The sequence below is a fragment of the Adiantum capillus-veneris genome, chromosome 1, assembly GCF_014529385.1.
Source record: "Adiantum capillus-veneris isolate H3 chromosome 1, ASM1452938v2, whole genome shotgun sequence".
NCBI classification, from domain to species: domain Eukaryota; kingdom Viridiplantae; phylum Streptophyta; class Polypodiopsida; order Polypodiales; family Pteridaceae; genus Adiantum; species Adiantum capillus-veneris.
In genome coordinates this window covers 18,769,744-18,789,251 of record NC_140931.1, presented here as the reverse complement: position 1 = coordinate 18,789,251, position 19,508 = coordinate 18,769,744, and the positions used below count along the sequence as shown (strand labels likewise).

The following is a 19,508-nucleotide window of genomic DNA, read 5'->3' as shown; positions in this document are numbered from 1 at the left end:
GTCTTGAATTTGAAAGCCGATAAAAATTTCACTAAAAATAGCCGTATTTGGTATTTTTGGAATATTAAGCACAACTTTACTTTAGCCAGAAGTAAAGCACAACTTTACTTCAGCCAAAAAAAATTGAGTCGAATTCATATCAAAATTGACTCCCAAATCCTTGCCGAAAGCTTGCACTACCACTTTAATAAAATAGATAATTGGAAACCTCTAACAATTATTACATCACATGGGCTTTTCACATGGCACCATATATTTTGTCACATGAGTTATATATTTCTAGTTGAAATAGTAAAATGAACTGGTCAGAAGATTTGAAAAATCAAGCTGCACAAGTGCTAGGGGAGATATTCTAGACCTGTTAGAGGCTGAAATAGTAGCAAGGGGCTCTTCCTTGAGCTAGGGGCATGCTAGGAGATTTGGGAATTGCTAAATGTTTGCCAAAAAAACTATAACTAGCCCCCTAGTCTTCACATTTTTCCTCTGACTCGGAGACCCTCGAAACTTCCCTCTAGCCTAGAGAGAGTCTATCCAAAAGATAGCAACAACTCTAAGTGATTAATCAAGGTAATTAACCCTAATTATGTTAGATTAGTGAAAAGAATATTAATTTTGTTGTATTTTTTTGCAAGTTTATTATTAATTAAGAACGATTGATCTCTTTCTATTATTTTGTTATACATAATTAAATTGATAAATACTAATTTTTTAATTAGGAACGATAATTAATTAATTACTAGTATATATTAGGATTAAAATTGTCTAATTTTAACTTAATTAAGAAAAAAGATATCAAATAAATTTAGATAATTGAGAATTGATTTTAGAGATATTACACACTATTAAAATCTATGGAAATTATATCAAAAGTTTCTATCTAATTTTGGTATTTTTCAAAGCAATTTTATTTTATTTTTAACATATAACCAATGAGAAAATTAGAAATATAGATTAAAAAATCATAAAATTATCAAAGAAGTTATACAATGCTAACTAGTCATGGACATTATCTCAAAATTAGTTGATGAGTTTTTTTAGTTAATAGATTCTAAATTATCTATTTTTAGCAAAACATTAAAGGGAATAATTAATAAGCTAACTTAGAAACTTATAAGATAATTTTTAGAGCTAGATTACATTGTTAGCAACCTGTGATAAAAATAACTTAATGAGATAATTAGTTTCACTAATTTCCAACTTCTAATTTCTCTATTTTTAGCAATAAATTAAAGGGAATAATTAGTAAATTAATGTAGAAACTTATAAAATAATTTGTAGAGATATAATACATTGTTAAAAACCAATGATAAAAATATCTTAATGAGATAATTAGTTTCACTCATTACTAAATCCTAAATTCTATATCTTTCATAGAAAATTAAAGACAGTGATAACCAGTCAATTAACTTTAAAAAGTATAAGATAATTTTAAAAGATAATACATTGCTAAAAACTTGTGATAAAAATATCTTGATCAGATAATTACTAATTATTAAGTCCTAAATTCTCTATTTTGAGCAAAAAATTAAATGAGATAACTAGCAAATTATCCTAGAAACCTATTAGATAATATTTAGTGTTAGAATACATTGTTAAAAATTAGTGGTAAGAATAACTTAATGAGAAAGTTAATTTTGCTAATTGTTATGACCCAAATACTGTGTTTTTAGCAAAAAATTAATGAAGATAATCAATAAATTAACTTGTAAAGTTATAATATAATCTAGAATACATCGTTAAAAATCCTTGATAAGAGTATCGTAGTGTGAAATTAGTTCTACTAATTGCTATAATCTCAATCCTCTATTTTTAACAAAAAATTAAAGAAGGTAATAATTAGTAAATTAGTTTAGAAACTTATAAAGGTAATTTTCAAAGCTATTAGGTCTCTTCAATCTCAAAAAAATAAAAATCCTTTCAAAACATATTAAGTGTATAAGTGAAGGGTGAGTTTAGGAAATGAAAAGATAGATGAAGGTGGAAAGTCAAAAGACGAATGAAGGTGGAAAGTCAAAACACAAATTAATATGGAAAGTCAAAAGACCTTTTGTGTCCATATAGATAGGTGTTTCTTTGCTCTTTTATTTTTCCTTGAGCGTATTCTTCTAAGTTCTCTTTAACGTTTCTCTCTCTCTCTCTCTCTCTCTCTCTCTCTCTCTCTCTCTCTCTCTCTCTCTCAATATTGTATTCATCTTTCTGAGGTAACATTGTTGCAAATCTATGTGCTTTGTTTGTCATTGCCTATCCTTACGTGCTATAGATTAATGCATCGTTTTTTTGTTTTTGAAAGGAATCTTTTATTTAGGAGCACCTTTTATTTATTTTTGAAGCCATTAGGAATACCTTTTAATTTTTAGCTATAATATACTATAAGGAAGTTGGGATAGATATATCTTAGTCAAATATTTAGCTCTACTAATTATTATGTAAAAAATGTCTTACTTTAACTATAATTAAAAGGAAAATTTTAGGACATTGATTCAAAAACTTATAGGATAATTATTAGAACTTAAATACACAATGAAGAAGCTAGGATGAAAATATATTGCTTAGATAATTTGCTAGGAAACTACCATGTCAAAAAATCACTATTTTTGGCGATAATTCAAAGGAAAAAATTAGCAGATTAACTCTTCAAAATGGGTGTGAGCTCCTATAGCTAAATTAAGATATTAGAAACCCATGATATTAATATCACACAAAAAGAAACTACCTATAATACTATAATTTAATAATAAAAGACCTAGATTCTTGAAAAAATGGATTAAAGTAATTGGTAAAAATACCTTGTGGAAAATCTTATGGTAAGTTTCAATTTTGATACTATACCTAATAGTTAAGCATCCTTTTATAAGAATAAAGAATATGCTCCCCAAAAGGACTCGTCCAAATCAACAAATGGAGGATGATACCACCACCAAAATGCCCAAGGCTGCTCATGATCATGAGGCTGATCTGAGTAGCATTCGGACGGACGAGTGTTCGTGAACTCAAGCCTTAGCAGATTCCGGACCAGTCCCAGGCTAGGTGGGTCCTGGTTATAAAATAAGTTTATAAGTAGCATAAATACTTTTAAAGCTATAACATTGCATCCATTGAGGAATAGATAGGTACTTAGGAAATATTAAATTGGTTGAGAAGGAAGGACACCTTCCAAGAAACCTCGTGCATTTGATTGTTAAACTAAGAAAGAAATCATTAACACTAGTCCTATAAAAAAATAGCCACTTTTGTGGCTTTGAGAGACATTTGTACAAAACTATTTTGACACTACAAAAAATTTCCAATTAAAATATGGTTTGGGGCAAGTACGCCCAACACTCATCATAAGTTGATAAAAAATACTACAAAGCTAAACAAATAGCTAAGGGTCTCTTCTCATGGTCAACTTCAAGGACTACTTTGGTAAGACGGATGTTTTTTTCCAATTTTCTCTCAAAATTGGATCAAATATTTTCAAAGCACACCCAAACTTCTTTGAAAAAATCCTTTGTAGGTATGTAGTAGAGTCATGAAGCTTTTATGACCTATTTATAAAGACTGGCAACTTCTAGTACTCATCAAATCTAGGTAGTATGGTGCAGTTTTTCATAAATTTTGCTCATTTTTTAAAAACAATTTTTATATTTTTGACACTTTTATGGAGAATTTGAGTTTGGAAGCTTGTGTTGTGTATCTAACCTTTGCTTAAGAAGTTTCACCAAATTTGATGCGGTATACAAAAGTTATGGCTTGTTTACTAAAATACTGACCTGTGCCACTTTAGTAGCTTCCCGGGGGATTCACTAGAAGTACTAGGAAGACGTTACCTGCGTGCACCAAAACTGCCATTTTACCCTCTATATACGGGACCTTCCTTTGTAAAATCTACCTTTTTGGCCTTATAAACCCCCCCTATTGTACACTCACGTGACATCATACGATAATCCTTGGTGAAGACCCCGGGAGTAGCTTCAGCCAGTTTTGTGGCTCATTACAAGACTAGTGTTAAGACATCTTGTCTCCAAATACACCTTTGATTCTTTGGTATATTTTCACTTCAGGTGATGAATGATGATGGCTATAATTCCACTTTTAAGTTAGCCACCCCCATGAGCGACGAGTTTCTATTTTGTTCATGTCTTTATGTTTCTACATAAGTTAAGATATTGTTTTCTTATCCTAGGGGAGCCGATGGTTGTATGGAAAACTGGTTTGGCATATGGGTGCCCCAAACTTTTGGGTCTTCCATTGCAAATTTGAATAAGAAATGGGTGCCATTTTTCACCCTTGGTGATCTTGAGACAAGAAGAGTATTGATCATGGTTAATATGGTCAATGTTGTGGTTGACAGTACCTTGTCTTAAGTTCAAAGATGTTTGTTTGACAAAGAATGCTTTTCAATGTTGCCTTCAATGCTTTATTTGAAAAAATCTTTGTTACTAGGAACCATTATTTTAAGTGTAAAAAAGAATGTGATAGTTATTATAAAGTAAAGCATGTGTGAGTGTGGGAGTGGTAAGTGGAGATCAACTAAGGTTGTTGATCATGGATGAGTGGACCAGATTAGTTCATCCCCGCGTATAAACATTTAGTAAACTTCTTCAATGAAACAAGAGTCCACCAATGGCTATGCCATCACTCACGTAGAGGGAATAACACACTCGAAGAGGATTCCTTAGCCCATTTGTAAAGGTTATACAATGTATTTTTTTTTAGTTATTTTAGATTTTGTCCCGATTTTCCCTGCGAGACAGGATTAGTTCTTTGTTTAGGGCTATAGTCCCAAGCCATTGCCAATGGTAAAGACCTGTTCTCAGGGGCTCCATCTCAAAATATGTAAGTGTAGAACATGAGTTCACTCGGAGGGGTTTTTAATATATCAAAGAATTGCAAAATTACATTTACAAGAGGGGTTTAAAAATAGAAAATTGAAAAAATGTTACAGGTTTATGAAGAAAGAAGGGTCTTTTAATTCATGATGAAAATTGTGTGTAGAGGGGGTTTAAAATTACCTATTGAAGAATGCACATGTTATAGTATTTTTGAAAGATGGGTCCCTCGGGGACTTGTTCCCTGGATTTTTCTTACTTAGAGATTCTAATTTTTTGTTAGGCCTAGAGATCTATCAAGGACCCTATCCCAACCTTAGAGCTTGGGGATTTGGGACATTTCAATAAATCCCTTCTAACTTGTGGACACAATGCAAAAAATTGAAGCCACAAAATATCAAGACCCTTACCTCTCATATCTTCCATAAGATTGAATGGAGCCATAATATATCCAAGAAGGACATTTGAAAGTTGATGCAAAATTGGAACCTCTTAGCTTTCTTGGTCTCCTCATTTCTCCTTCCCCTTTCTGTTGATGCCATTTGCTTCCATGTTAACCTCATTTGCTTTGGTCACCTCTACTACATGCACATTTGGATCCACCGACAAAGGTGGAACTCCTTCTACTCCTTGTGGAGGTGGTTTTGTTTCATTTGGTCTTTGCAAAAGCATCGGTTGTTGACTAGTTCCTTCACCTGCATTCAACACTAGGTAGTTCAAGTTAGGCCTTCCTGGCTCCCCATGGGTCCAAGGATGATTATACATTCCATGTCAAGATTCCTCATAATTCCAACACTGCAATACATGCTTAGGTCATGGCTCTCATTTCCCTGACATTTTTGCTTGTCCTTTTGGGCCTACAACTTGTGCAAGGTGAATTGACAAGTTGCTCAAAGATTCATTCAAATTTTTAAGTATCTCAATGCAAGCCGTGACTCAATGTAACTGGCATACTTAGGCCAAAAATAATGCACACCTATGTGTAGCTACTTAAATAAATGTCCTCCAAAAAAAAATATGGGCTCTCTATAAGATGAAATACTTATACACAAATGGATCATAATATATATATACATTATTTATTTCTGTTTATCTTTAATTTTTTGGTTCATCTAGCCAAGTGAAGGGTTTTCAAGTAGATATTGAGAAAATCTCCCAGATGCACACACGTCTATGTGCAATGCCAAAAACAAAAACTAGGAAATCTATAAAATGAAATACTATGGATCATAATATTTTTAAATTTTTTTCTTATTTCTATTTATCTTTAATTTTTTGTCTCAACTAGCCAAGTGACTACTTAGCTGAGGGTTTTCAAGGAGATTGAGAAAATCCCCCAAATGCACACACACCTAAGTACAATATAAAAGTGAGGATAGCAATAGTGTTAAGGTGATTTTTCTAGGACAAGGAGACTTGGTATGGCATACTTGGATATCCAGAAAATGGCTATCAATGATAAGTGGCTAGCAAGCCTGTAGCATGTGTATATAGCTTCACAGTTGAATCTAGGGACAACATTCACTCAATCGAGATTTCCTACAAACTGTAATTCCACTTCTCTGTAAATTTTTTAGGATTTTCTATTTGCAAGCTATTTTCTACTTTCACCTCTTACGCTGCTTTTAATGTGTGCATGATAGATGTTCTTTGTCTAGTCTTGCAAACTGTAATTCCACTTCTCTATAAACCTTTTAAAATTGTCTATTTTCTACTTTCACTACATATGTTGCATTTAATGTGTGCAAAATATACGTTTTTTGTTCATTCTTATATATATTTTTTCATCTGACTTTGTAGAGTGGGAGTCGGTAGAACCCTTCACAAAAACCTTTGAATCTTTCCACGTGGAACTTGATAAATTACTTTATACTAGTTGTCTATCCTTTAAGCTTGCTTCATTGAAACATATTTTTAATAGCCATTCTTATGTCATGCTTAGGAAAAATGGGTATGGTAATATTTCTCCCATTCACTCACCAAGCCCAAAGATTTTGGAATAGCCACACCAAAACAAATGCATTGATAGCAACAACAAGCAAAAGAAGAATGAAAGTGGATGTGCGTACAACCATGAAGTGCACCTATGGCCACACCAAAAAAATGCATTGATAGTAGCACGCAAAAGAAGAATGAAAGTGGATGTGCATACAACCAAGAAGTGCACATATGGGTCCCATAAAGCAATGATAGCATGGTTTATGTCTCTTCATGTGTTCATGTATATCTTTCAATCATAGAGTGTCCATAGGACGCCAACTATGTGGATTTGAAAAGGGGATGGTGCGATGAACGGCTTCCTTGTAGTTGGATGAGACCAAGGTGGTCAACCACAACGGAGATAACATTAAGTCTTGTGTAATTGGGGAGAAATTGGTGTTCAGATACCATATTTCAAAGCAATGTTTGTGAATGTTATTTGCATATAGAAGATGGAAGCAAACAATGGGAGTACAGGAGGCACTCAACTTTGATGTTGCTATTGAAGAAATCCTTAATTTTCAATATGTTTGCATGATGATACAATGCATGACATCTTTGTGAATAACAATTAGTACCTTGGCCACCTTTGCTAGTATTTCATTATAAGATAGAACTTCCCCAAGCTGTATCTCTTTGCTGTCACAATGACAAGGTTGAAGTTGGTTTAGGAAAGAATTTTTTTTTTGTGAGGACATTGCAATCCTATGATGGATTACTATAAAAGCTTGTAGCTAATGTGGATTTTGCTTCCATTAATAGGATCCTAGGTCTAGTCACCCCAAGTTCTTATATTGGTATCAAGAGCCAAGTACTTTTTTGGGAAGACAGGCATGGTGCTTCTTTTCTAGGCCTCTTGCATGTTGCATGCTGTGGAGCTTCTCTCTTGCCAAGAGAGGAAGGATGCCAGGGTTGAGGAGCGTGTGCACAGCCTCTTGAGGCAAAGAGGGACACACAGTCGACCTATCCCAAACCCCGCATTGTATATCTTGGAGAGTGCACGCACGTCTGGCCAGCAAATCCCATCATGGGAGCAGATAGTGGGAAGCACCGGGTGTGCCCCCATCACCCAATTGATCTCGCACGGCAGTGGCGACTCCATATCCGCCTTTGTGCGAGTTTTTCTTTTCTCACCATTAAGCAAACCCTAAGGCCGTTGGCCTTGGGACATTCCCAAATCTTTTTTATGCCAACAAGGGTGCATGCTCACCCAACACACACCCGCACTTAATTTACAGTAGACGCAGGCCCTCGTCTCGTCCACAACAAGCCACGACATCACTAGACAGGTAGTTCGTTTGCTGTAGGTACTCTTAAAGTGCAAAAATTGTAGCACTACATCAAAGATAATTTACAACGGCCACCTTCTGATTGTCCACCCAGTGTCCGCGTCACATCACTAGTTGCTTCAGAAAACCAAGTCGACTGCGACAAATCTACACAGTATGCTTGAACGAGTGGATTTATCGGTTGATTAAAGCTTGGACTACCAACATAATTAGCATGACTAATTACCGCTTGTGATGAATATTACGGCAACGCGCCTTTCTGTAATCCAAGGTATTGTTTTCTCTTTTGTTCGCACCACACGTCTTTGCCATGAATGCGGATATTGATGATCAACAGATGTTTGACTTTGAATACTTGGAGTCTGCTTCACTTGTGGATGCCACGTGGTCAGATACTCTCACGGAGGGTACCCACGTGGCAACAGGGATGGATGATGAAAACCGAGGTGATCTATCTCCCTCTCCGCGACTATTTACACCTCCTCAAAGTGTGTTTGATATTTTGGAGGATGATAGTAACTTTTCGGATGCCATGGAGTGAGTCACTCGACACGACTGGCAAACATTTGTTCTTGATTTTGCAAGCTAGCCATACGGGTCCAAATATTGGCTACATAAGTGGAAACCTCACACAATTACTTTACAATATGTTACCAAAATCAGCTTCTCACTTGCCGGCAACCCATGGGGTTGTCTGCCCAATGTTATGACCAAAGAGGTCCAGCAGGTACAAGAGAAATTGATTGTCAATACAGATCTGGTCATGACCAACATGGTCAGGAAGCGACTATCACAATCCTTCTTTCAACGGGAAAAGCGTCAAAATTATGCTTTTATTGCTTAGGAATGCATCAAAAAAAGCAGTGTCCACATGTACGACAACTTAAGCATGATGCATGAGTTCGTAATTTGACATAAAATTGAGGTTTGGTGCACGGCACGGTAGTTATATGTCTTTTGAACATGATATGCTTAGCCATTTTTTCATACTTGCATATGGTTTTCAGCGTATTGTACGTTTTTTGAATTGGGTAGTGTTATGCGCCAATTTCTGTTCTGGTATAGTAATTTTTTATAGGACCAGTCACATCATCTTGGCTTATACAATCAGCCAAACACATTATGCGGTGCATACACGATCACTGCATCAGGGTGTATATGATCCACACGACAATTCTCTCTCGCAAAGCAGATATGGCTTTGCGAGTTTTCTTCTACAACATCTCGGCACCACTGGTTACAGCAGGACGACCAAGTTCGACAATTTTCAGTTTTCCTTGCTTTTTCATGTTTACCTTGGCAACTATTATCTGTTGTGCAAAGAAAAGTGCTTGGTTAATTTCAAGGGAAGAAAGGCTTCTACCATGTGCCACCATCCAACCCATTGACTCCAAATCAAGGGCATTGGCAACACAAGTTTGGGGAATTGATACGATCAAAAATTTGTTCCCTTTTTAGGTGTGGCAACATCAAGTTAGGATGTATCCCTAACAGTACATGCTACTGTGCAAGGCACTTATGGTTTTGGTTCTCACATTTTAGGCCATCATTCTCGGCAAGGACTTACAATTCTGCATGCTAGGCATGCTAACAAGGTGGCATGAACTCCACTGCTTCATGGATTATGCTTCCACTATCACACTAGCCACTCTGTCCAGGAGACAAGATCAGTGATGGATTATTTTGCATGATGTTTTTTAGGTTGCTGTCCACACACAACAACACTAAAAGGAAACTAAAGCTAGGACTTATTTCACAGGCAAAGTGCACACACTCTAGAAATTTATGAAAAGTTCCTCAGCCCAGCATGCTCTTCTTCTCTCTCTTATTTCTCTCAACAAATACAGACAACTTTCTAAGAATCTTTTGATACATGTTCTATTTGGGAGTCAGCGTGAGCCAAGGTGCTCTAACTCTCCGCTAGAAACTGGGCAAGATGCCATCCAAAATAGTCTTCATTGGTTCGACGATTGAACACTACTTGCCACGAGGCTATGAGCCACACATGCTGGCTAAGAGTCATTGTCAGATCTCAGGTAAGACCCAATTGTTGGCATTCCTTGGGTGATTGTTTTCATGATCGAACAAATCTACCCAGTGGACTACACATCAACGTTAATGGACAAGCAAGAGTCTTGTCATTATGAATGTTTTGGGTGTCATTTTTTCACTACATGTTTTTAGTGTGACGATAGCCTTAAACTCACATCAGCTACTCTCAATCATGGAGTCTACTGCAGCAAATCGTTGGGACAGCATGGCTGTCCATAAGAACTAGGCATTTCGCTTGTGTTGATATCCTGCTCTCTTCATAGCACTATGCGTTTTTATGGAATTACAGTTTTGGGGTAAGACCTAGTGGATGTTTACTAAATTATCCCATCGGCATTGAGGATGACAATTTGATCCATTTCTGTTATACTTTCAAGGAAAGAATTTTGCAATTTACCACGTGGTAGTGGGAAAGTTCAACTTTTGCAGTAGATTCCAATCATTCTGTACACGATTGACTATGCTAATTACCGTTACCTGCTAATTGAGAAATTTCTACAAAGGGTCTTACCAAGGGGTTTGACTATGTAGATTCTAACCAACGGGTTTGGATTGCAAAGGCAACACCCAGGTTTTCCAGTGCAACGTTGCTTGGTTTTTCACCGATGGGCGACGTGCTCCTTTGCATTTGAATACAGGTAAGTGAACATTAAGTTCAACTCTCCAGGTACACATCTACTGATTTGGTGTTATTCCATTTTTTAGTATGTTTTGCTTGGGTTTTTCAAGTCGTCTAAATACACTTGAATGTTTCAGAGACATGCCAAGGGCATGTCAAAACAAATCATTTTGGGTCGTCGTGTCCCATATATTTTTCCTACATTATGTTGTTATGAATCCACGTGTAGGGTTCGATTTGGCACATGTTGTCACATGGGATACAACATGGTCTAGGAACTCAAGGAGTTTGGTTTAGCTAGTGTGGAGCAATGATAATGAGGGTCCCTCTCAGACGCATCGTGGAGTGTTCATAGTTCCGTACACACACAAGTACAATTTGTGCTTGATGGATGTCGCTTTCTCTGCCATCCTTATTTGAGACATATTCCACATGTGGAAAATATGAGTCTCTGGGACTGACACTGGCGCCTAATACCTAATGATGTGTCGCGACAAAGTCCCTACGTGCTGGTCGCATCCATTTATTAGACCATTTGGAGCACACCGTATCAAGAACAATTTCAGTGGCCAAAAATTGATGGGTACAAAGTACATGCTTGTTACGATTACAAGGTTATGAAACCACCTTAACGAAGGGTTGTTTCTACATATAGTCAAGTGTGCTATGTTCATGAGAATGTCTCATGGTTGGTACCTAGGTGTGACTGAGCTTTCACATTCTGTTATGGTCCAACTCTTGTTGCAAGGCTTTCACGTACGTGCCGTGGAAAGTCTTGTCATGGAATTACGGTTCGGATTTGTTTGTGTTAAATGCATGCACACTAGGTGTTATGGGTCCTAGTGTTTAACATAAATTTGTTCAGAGCGGCATGCCAATTCATAGACTTTCTTGTTTCTGCAATTTTTTGCACTTCAAGTGCAACTTTTCAAGTAGATCGATTTATCAGTTTACACCCTATCGTACAAGGTAACGGCTTAGAATGGGTGTCTGTGGTTGGATGCTCTATACTTTATGAGCTTACTCAACTCCACTCGCTTTCAACCTAGTTGGTTGTCCCCATTCCATATTGAGTATATGGCTGGATACTCAATGTTTGAGTCATGGTTTATCGTCAGTCGTGGAAGACTGTCTGTAAGTGGTTGGGGGAAAGTATCTCACTCTTACTACTGTTATTCATCTTGCGTTGGATGGGCAGCTTACAAGGCATTTTTTCTAAAGGATCTGCTAATACATACATTAGCACAAAGAAGTTTGAATGTCGATTCTCTCCCTATTCTATCCCTCAGTAGCTATGAGCTTTTCAAGATACTCACATGAGTTATCATGAGTTACTATTTAGATATGCCTGGCTGCAAAAGGACAACAATGTTGGAAATCAAGATGTTGCTCTTGATTTCATTGAACCTCCTCACTGCATCAAGTATCATATGGACAGTTGCCTCGTGTATGGGTTGCCAATAAGGAAAACATCAGTGTTCTTACGAAGGTACTACCACTTGTGTTTTTGAGGACGAAAACAATTCTCCAAGGGGGGAGTAATGTCAGGACAAGGGTATTGCTAGGGAGTCACGAACTGGGCTAGGGGCCAGGCTAGGCAGTGTGGACAAGGGGATCCGTCAAGGGCAAGTGGCTAGGAGCCTACCTTTATATTGGGAGGTTGGGAGGAGGATCCTAGGTCTAGTCACCCCAAGTTGTTACACCTATCATGCAAGAAGCCAATTTCACAAAATCAAAAAATAATCCATCAACCTTTGAGGTGGTGCAATGTGAGGAGTTCCAACCTTGCCAAGGAGGGGGGGGGGGGGGGGGGGGGGGGGGGGGGGGGGCTTAGAAGGGGATGAATAACATGGGAGAGTAGCAAAAAATAGGATCATAAAAGGAAACTATCCAATGGTGTATTAGTGGGTGGCTTTACATTCATGGGACAGTCTCTTAGCAAGAAAATCCAAGCTTTTGAGGCCCCAATCAGCTTCACGTTGGGTTTCACCTCTTCAAATTCAACTTCTCCTCTCTTCACATATACCGTTCATCATGGGCACCATACCTTCTTAAGCGAAAGAGGACATGAATACTTGGTGATGAACGGATGTTTCCAAACCTTCTTCATTTGGTTCTTTGGTGTATGGATGTTGCACATTGTGATGCGTCTTTTCTTCCTCATAGATGGAAAAATTGTTTCCTATGGGCTATTAGGGTGCTATTGGTGGTACCACCAAAAGGTGCCAATAGTGGCACCACCTATACATGCCTTCACCCTGCCAACAAAAGCATTAGGAACTAGTGGTCTACTACTCACTGAAGAACCATGAGAAGTGTCTTAACTGCTATTACCACCTTTTCTTTGAGCAACAACAAAAGCCTATTCAACTGCACACTATTTAGCCATGTTCTTTCTTGAAAGTAACTCTTGCAATAGCAATGTGTATAATGCATCATACTTGATAGATTGAGGGGATCCTTGGGTCATATGTCTCCACGTACTAGAAAATGTTTGGTAAGAATCTGGTAATACATCATGAATATTCTGCACAAGTGAACTATCAGAAATGACTTCACCTCTACGAAAATGAGTTGCTCATTAATATCCTTAATATCAGATTCAAAGTTTCCACATCATCTTTCTTTTGCATAATCTTTGACTCCAACTCTTTTGATAGCAAAATTTTAGCCTCATTGCAACTTGCATAAAGATCATCAAGAGTATCCCAAGCTTATTTTTCTCATTTTATTGAGTGAATGTGAGGAGTAATATTTTGTCTCATGGATAATGCAATCCATGCATGAGCCTAGGAATCTCTAATATTCCAACAAGACTGCCCAGCCCATAGGCAAAACAATTCTAGTAGAAATAGACCTGTCAGAACTTGCAATATCCTCAACAAAGACTATAATCACAAAAGGCGGATGTACATCAATGACCTACACATCATTCCAAATACTCTTTGACATAAAAACATGTGTCATGATGTAAGCCCACATTGTGTAGTTATCCCCATCCAGTTTATCCTCAGCAACAAACATCTTGAAAACATCTATGTTGTTGTCAGTCGAGCGAATGTTAGCCATAGCGAATGACTGCACCTTATGTGAAGATTTCCCAGAAAGAAGAAAATGAAGCATGACTAGCTCATGATATATAGCACAACCCAAAGGGGACTCTAAGGGACCTGTTATGTAGAAAATTGAACTAATAGAAATTCTACACAAAAGGACAAAATTGCTTGCATAGTATTGCTTGTAGTGGAACGGAGACCAAAATGAGCCAACTACAAATTTTGAGCAAACCAAGCACTCTGAGATTTCCCAAAGTATTAATCAACCTGATGACGCTCATCAAATCTCACTCAAATCAGAGAAAGTGAGCAGGGGAGTGTTGGTGATGCTGGCAATTATGCCCGAAAGAATGCATCCTACTCTAACACTAATTGGTGGAATTAGGGTTGCAAGGATGCACACACAACTTGGAGAAGATGAAGAAGCTCAAGTCACACAACAGAGAGTGTATTTCTTAGTGCATAATAGAAAGATAAGTTAGCCCTAGAATGATGGGCTTATATACAATGCAGGGGAGAAAAAACCCTCCTAGTGAGGGAAAAAATGCCCCAATAGTCCTAAGTGTATTTACACACATCACTACCACATATATGGTAATATAGGATCCCAATTTGGGTCTTTTGTGTCCTGATTAGGGGTTATACTATGGTCATAAAAAAGAGATATCTTGAAACCATTGTTATGGTGCATTATTCACTATTTTCATAGCAGGCACACCTTTGACAGAGTAGGCCAACTTTGCCACACCCTTTCCCTTTCCAACCTTTGACTTGTTGGCCTTTGTGCCCTTTGTAGAAGGTGGGAATGACCCTTAGTAGGTGGCTGACGGGTGACTACACCAGAGGCTTCTAGTTGTTCCACAATGATTGATAGTACACAGTGAGTCTAATGCCAGCCTGCGTTGCATTTATTTGACTAAATAATGCAATTTATATCGAATAACTCGTTATTCGCATATTATCGTAAAATACATCGTATTTTCAAATAATTTATAATCTATCGATTGAAACTATCGATTGATACAATATTGATTGATAGTTTATCGATGGATACAGTATCAATCAATACGCTAGATTTATAAATAAAAAAAACGTGCATCGTTGTTCGATACATTTTCGATCGATTTCAATTTTCGAGATTTCTAGTTGTCTATAGCTCACACTTTCTACCTCATACTCTCAAGACGCATTGTATTCTCTCTATGTTTATGGCAATGAATTTGTTTTGGAGTTGCTAATTGATGACTTTGTTGAGAGTCAACCAATGTATTTTTATTTGATTGCCAAGCAATGTCCTCAATACTTATGTTAATGCGAATCAAAAAACTGAGATACATTATCATGAAAAGATGTTTACATTTCGCCATATATCACAGGCACCAGGTCATCAACCTCTTTATTGTCTGAACATTCTGTAGCCACTTCCCACTCCATCTCATTGTCGCTACATCTCTATTCCACCACAGTTTCATGAGTTTGAAGCACTCCAAAGTGTACTTCGGTCGCACATGTGTCTATCTTTGTGGGTGCATGAAGGAGATGCATGTTACAAAAGACGTACACAAGGTCTACGGCACGAGCAGGACTTAAAGGATTTTTGCGCTTTGAGTGCACAAAGTCATAAGAAGACCAAGTGCGGTCACAGCTACCACTGGATGCCGCGACCGCAAGCACCCTGGTGGCCATGTGTTGTAACTCAACTACGTCTCCTCCATATTCTTTCCACCATACTGGGCCTGAAATCTTTTTTATGCTATTAAGAACCCAAGGATCTCTGAAAGTTCCTTCCCTATTCGCATAATCCACCCTCTGTTGGAATGTATCCATGCCATCGTCGCCTGGCAACAACTGCGAGCAGACATTTATAAAGTCTCCCATCACCTCTTTGTTGGAGTCTTGTCCATTCATCTAGAACTTTGGATCCAAGAAAAATGCAGCACCATGCAATGGTGTGTGCATTTGAGCCCATCGTTTTTCCACAAGATGCACGATCTGTGATCTCTCTCTTGCATTGTAGTGGTTGTATTCTTTGGTTTTACGCAACACCTCAGACATGATCCAATAAACCTTACCAATGATAAACTTATCTGTGTCGACAACCCTTAGTAGTTCCACATAGGGCTTACTAGCCCCAACAAGTTTGTCAACGTTCCGCCAAAAGAGAGAAGACTGCATCGCCAAGCCTCCCAACGGCGATCTGCAATAGGTTTTGTAGAGCCGCCCAATTCAATGAGATTATTCAAAACATAGTATGATGTAGCGAACCATGTGGCACAGAAAATTTGAAGTGCTTTTTTTGGGCGAAATAAAGCATATGTAAACTGATGTTCCCGTACAAACTTGACTATGTGATTGGCATCAATAAGAACCTGTTTTATGAATGATAATTTGACCATATCCTTTAGAAGTAAATTCAAGGTGTGAGCTGCACATCCAATCCATGTAATTTCTGAGTACTTTTCCATAATGTCTAAACCCGCTCCTTTGTAGTTTGAAGCATTATCTGTAACAATAGCTGTCACATTCTTTGGTCCACCCAATCGAGCAATAACTCGCTCATATATTTTTGTCAAGTAGAGAGATGTATTCTCTTTCAATGAGGTATTAATGGCCTCCAAAATCATTGCAACTTTGGGACAAATTACCATGACAGTAATCAATGGTTTTTTCTAACAGCTGGTCCATCCGTCAAGGGCTATGGTACAGCCAAACACTGGAACAAAGTCAAGCACTGCTCGCCTGAGAACCGCTTTTGTACTGCTCTTGACTTTGTCAACATACTCTGTTTGCATATTTATTATAATCAAGATAGATGAATCCTTTTTTTGCAGTTGACATTAGGGCATCTTTGAAAATACTATTTCTCATGACATTCAATGAGATTCCACAAGCCATGAAGGCTTGTGTCCACTTTAGATGCAATTTGAGTATGTCCTGTTGAGTGAATGTTGACTGTAGAGTCCCAAGCGTACCGGCTCTGCTGGATGTTTCGGGACTAGCATCTATCCCTCCCATGGCACCATTTGGAAAAGTGTAAGGACTTTGAGGTGTTCGAGTTGTTCCCATTGAAGGTCCTTGGTTAGCTCGCATGTCTTCTTGATCCACACTCACTTCTTTTATGTTGACAGATGATGCACATGTCATACCCTTTTGTCTCTTAGGAAGAAGTCCTGCCTATTTGCATTTCTTTACATACCCTGCAAAATGGACCCATATGCCGTTAGGTGGTGCTCCACATTCTTTCATATTGGGACTAGTGCCGAATAAATGTCCTTTGATTCAAGTTGCATTGCCGTGCCATTTATGCCCACAATGTTTGCATTCCAAAAACAAAACTATTTTGCCTCTCTCTTTTTCCTCCACATACGACCACTCTTTTCCTCGCACCATGCTTTTTTGACTTCAACAAAATATATCCTACAATCAATAGATACACTATGATTATAATTTTTTACCATAATAGCGCAATGAGAAAGATAAAAGGTTATAGATATGATTTGCTAAATTAAAATGATGAATGAATAGTGTTAATATTTTAGGGAAGATCACCAATGGATATATCATTCTTAGCTACTAGGTGGTAAAGAGTGTTTGCTCAAGAGAACCTAGATGAGCGATGGAGTCATCTCACATTCCACTATCTATGTCTCTTGGAGGTAGGAGCTACTGCTAAACTACAACCAATCGACCCTAAAATAACTGAGGTCTTTAATTTCTATATCAACATAGAGGTAAGAGCATGAGCTCGATAACATCCATGTGACTCCCAAGTACTATGCATGACTAATATTCACTAGGTGGTAAGAGCTTTCTCTCGATCACAACCTAGTGAATTCTATAGGTAATCCACCATATTCACTTAGAGGTAAGAGCATAAGCTCGATAACAACCAAGTGAATCCTACTTCATACCTTAAACCTCACTTGGAAGTAAGAGAATCATCTCGTAACAACCAAGAGGCACTAAGTGGACCTATTCTATACAACCAAGTGAATCTTAGTTCATACCTTAAACCTCACTTGGAAGTAAGAGAATCATCTCATAACAACCAAGAGGCACTAAGTGGACCTATTCTATGTCTATATGGAGGTAAGAACATTTGTTCATGAAAACCAAAAGACCCTATATGTATGTGTATATGTTCCAAAATGTATGAACTAACACTAATATTTGTGCACATATTATAGCTATGGTAGATTTTTAACCATCAAATATCACTTTTAGTATCTATTCTAAAATAAATAGAGCTAAGAGTATAGCTTCTAATGTTTAGAATTATACATTTGCACTATAGCTAGAAAAGTAGCCTCTAATGCATACAATTATTTATTTATCTATTTTTAAACAAGTAGAGCTAAAAGTATAGTCTCTACTTAGAGTAATTTATTTAATCTTAGCAATAGAATTAAAGAATAACTTCTATCGTTAAGAATTATAGGTGATTCAAATCTATATGATTATTTTATTTTTAATGTATGAACATTAAAAATAATATTTTCTTTAAAAATCAAAGATTGTTTAAGTTGACTACTCAACCTTTCTATGTCGGAGGTAACCTGACACTTTGGTGACGGGAATTGTAGCTTAAAACGCAAATTTGGACTTTATATACTACTACTATATCGATCGAAAACATATCGATTGATTTAAACTATCGATCGAAAGCCTATTGGTCGATTAAGTATCGATCGATACGTAAGCAATAAAACGTTTTTTTGAAAAAAACTGACGTGGCAGTGAATAATATGCACGAATAAATCTTTAGAACGTATTAATCGACCATTATTCATGAATAAAACGAATGTCGAATAACGAATCATGCAACCCAGTTGCCATTTGAAGGCTATAAATAGGACCCACTATTTCATTTCAAGTCTCCAACTCTTTCTTCCCACTTATTCTAACTTGTAATCCAAAACCCAATACTTGTATCTTGAGCCATTGGCTAATGTACTCTATATTCTCATTCAATACTAGTTCTAGTTGTACTCTTTTATCATTTGAATAATACAAGTCCAATCCCATTTGTCATTTCGAGTGTCTTTTATAATTCTAGTTCCAATCATCTTTCCAGTATCTTGTCATTTTGGTGCAGTCTTGTCTTCGAGTGCACTAAAGTCTGAGTTTGAATTGAACTAACTCTAACTACCAACCTGGAATAGTTGTCTAAATACATTCAACTCCTTCCATTTTGGCAATCACAATGGCTTGAGCTAAAGCTTATCTAAACAGACAAACTATCTCCCAGTTGCGGTGCTAAAGCAAATATAGATCAGATATATCATTGAGAAGTCGAAGGACACCTACCAGATTTAGGGAGGATCCTAACCGCGTCTGCCCGATTCTAAAAGAGTCAGAGCAAGGCTCTCAAATGGACTAGCAACTTGGAAATGAGATGGATGTGGCAAAAATTAAGGATAATTGAGGTGAAACCATACCCATCCAGAGTAAGATGTCTGATCATAGACTAGAGGCTAAGCTCTTGGACTCATTGAGAATATGCAGATCAAGGTAGGAAAGGAGAAGTTCAAAACTAGTTTTTTGGTATTAGATGTGCAAGTTTGTTAGAAAGATCGTGGATCAAAATTTCTGGAGCCATCCATGATTATGCAAATTAGATTTTAATCATTCAGGGCTCTAGCAAAAGAATTCAGACCAAGAATGAAAAATGTATCAATCTGGTGATGCCATTTGGGCTATG

The 19,508-nt window shown here is 37.3% G+C and overlaps 1 pseudogene; it reads right to left on the bottom strand.

The window, feature by feature from the left end:
- Positions 1 to 15,259: 15,259 nt before the first annotated feature.
- On the bottom strand, positions 15,260 to 16,951 carry LOC147464389 (uncharacterized; annotated as a pseudogene).
- Between the last annotated feature and the right edge of the window lie 2,557 nt (positions 16,952 to 19,508).